Raw genomic sequence first — 2,898 nt, forward strand, 5'->3', positions numbered from 1 at the left:
GCCTGTGGGGATAATTGAAAATTAGAAAAGGCTGCTGCTGGGAACGGTTGATTCAGTAGCTGAAGAAGGAATCAGGAAACCAGTTTCTCGTGTGTGAGATTGGGGATCCAAACCAGAGGGGTCTCTTCCTGAGCTACGTCCTCATCTCTTGTTACTTGTACTTTGTGATAGGGTCTACCTAACCTGTCTCAGTTGACCTTGAACTTACAACTCTTCTGCCTCAGTGTCCCAAGTAGCTGAAATCACATATGTGTGCCACTGTTTATTTTTCTGGCAAGAAGAAAAAAACCCAAAAAACATCTTAATCCTTTCTTTTATTCTCTCAAGAACAAGTCTCCTAAATTCTGTCTGAGGGTTTGTATTTTTCTCCCTTTAGAATGTCTCAAGAGGTCGGGATATTTAAGATTCCTCCCCTTCTGCCTTAGAGGGAGTCCTATCCGGTACGGATGACCTCCTCCTTGGACAAAGTGTGCAGGAGTTTTCACTCGGTGCCCAGCTTGCCATCTCTCCATATCTTCTCACCATGCAATAAATAACCCAGAGTATTCATCTTCATGAAGGAAGCTAACCTGTAAGAAACACTGCTTCCTTCATGACTGTCCTCCCTTTAAGCAGCTCTGCTACCTGTTGTTGCTCCCTTGTCCAGCACAGACCTTCTGCTTGGAGCCAAGGACCGCGTGCTCTGGTCAGACCTCACCGATGCAGCCCTTGTCTCGGTCCCAACACACTGTTTCCTACCACTGATATTTGGGTGTATTTTTGTCAAGATATTAGAGAAGATTCTAACACATCTGTGCAATGAAACTACTTCGTTAATGTTCACCCCTGGTTTTATCCAGTTCCAGGACTAAAGTTCCACATTATTTTAAAAATGTGTTTCATATGAATATTAAGTCGTATAGATCACCCATGAAAATGTTGAGATTTTAGTGTGACCTTTGGACCTTTCATTTCCAGTTAAACGGTTCTCTTATTTATTCTCCATCCACTTAACACAAGATTCATTTCTTTCCTAAATCAGTTTCCTTGAACCCTTTTTCCCGCCCTTTTCCAGGATAGCCTCATGCGGTCTTTGACCCCTCCAGTCCCATCTTTCTTGGCCCCTCATAAATCTCATCTCCCCCTAAGAATTCAGTCCTATTTATGAATGAGAATCAGACAGTAACGGTGTGAAAATTATAAGGTCTGTAGGTGGGGAGGGAGGTAACTTCAGGTTCCAGGTCATTAGTTTTCTAGACACAGAACTTAGACGAATCTTTGATTTGTCAAATGAACTAATAGTTCAGCAATTACTCTCTGTCTTTGCCTTCTCTCCTTTGAAATGGTGCCAACAGAGCCAATCTCATGGGGCTACTGTGACGACTGGATAACACAGCTCACGCAGAGTGTGTAAGTGAGCGCCTCTCATTTCCAGCTCTCCAGAGCAGTGTGATTACAGTTAACATATCCAGTTCAGAACTGATATGGAACTGATTATTCACTGTTGCTGAGTATTTATGTCATTCTGCTTGGTGTGCTCCTCCCCATGGTAGTCCTTGCCATAAATGGCAGGATTTTCTTTTTTATTTAAAGCTGAAAAATGTTCCATTATATATATATGTGTGTGTGTGTGTGTGTGTGTGTGTGTGTGTGTGTGTACATTTTCTTTATCCTTTTATATTTACCTGTCAGTGAATATTTAAGTTGTATCTATATCTTGGCTATTGCGAATAAGGCTTCAATAATTATGGGGATCTCTATGAAATAATGGAAAACCTTATGCTGAGTGAAATAAGCTAACACCCCTTGTAATCTTTCCAAATGTGCATTAACATATATCTAGTACATTTTTCCAGTAAACTTGACCTTTTGGTAATGAGTTATTCATCCAAATACAAATATGAAAACTCAGCATTAATACTTTCACTTCCAATATGCCTGTTTTCTTTTTCTTTCTTTCTTTTTCTTTTCACAAGGCTGATTAGCCAGTATAGTAATGTGAGGAGAGGGATTGTCAGCCTTAGCAAGGAGCAAACTGCTAGTAAGTTACAATGAAGGCTGACATTTGGAAGTTAGGGGAAAACTGGGAAAAGGACCAGATTCTCAGTGGGGCTCATGGTGACAGTTTAAAGGTCTGAAAGTCAACAGAAAAATGATCACTCATCTCCAAGGAGTCTACTGATCTGACATTACTTGCAGTCTTCTCGCGCCCTGATTCTCGAATGTCTGTGATTTTTTTCCCTGCAATTTTTCCAAAGACATATCATCTGTGTGCCTCAGTTCTTTTTCTACAAATCCTCAGCTAAATGTTCTGTCTGCTCCTTGCTTGAGCTCCTTGCCATCATGTTTACTCTTAACTCTGAGAAGGAGCTGGTAGCTGAACATTTATCGTAGAAAAAGATGCATTTGGCTAAGGGAAACTTTTTTAGTGTAATATTCGCTGGAGGCAAGAAGATCTTTCAGTGTTCTTTCTGGAGCCTCCAAATAAATAGCCAAGGCTTTAAATGGAAGAGGAAATACAGGCCTCCAAATAAATCTTCAACCATGATGAGGGAGTACCGTGCCAGGCCTAATGTTTAACCAACAGTTAGTACATTTCAGTCAGCAAATACATGAGAAAAATCCATGCCTTTATGTAACATTCCATAAGGTTTTAATGGGGTATTTCATAATTTTAAATCAGTTTGGCTTTTTTATGTTAATGACTGCATTTTATGTTTTGACATCAATTTGTTTCAAAAGTTATTTTTAAAGAAATTGCATATATGAACTGCTCTCAATATATTTTTTAGTGATAGCGCTTAAATTAAGTTGAAATTGCTGGTTTTTTCTCTGTTCAAAGAAAAATGTATTAAAGTTAAATAATGATAAATTATTTTCAAAAAGTCATCAGGAAATGCCATTAGTTACAGCATTTAG

The sequence above is a fragment of the Chinchilla lanigera genome, unplaced genomic scaffold (genome assembly GCF_000276665.1).
Source record: "Chinchilla lanigera isolate Chin_1 unplaced genomic scaffold, ChiLan1.0 scaffold00083, whole genome shotgun sequence".
Taxonomy (NCBI): Eukaryota; Metazoa; Chordata; class Mammalia; order Rodentia; family Chinchillidae; genus Chinchilla; species Chinchilla lanigera.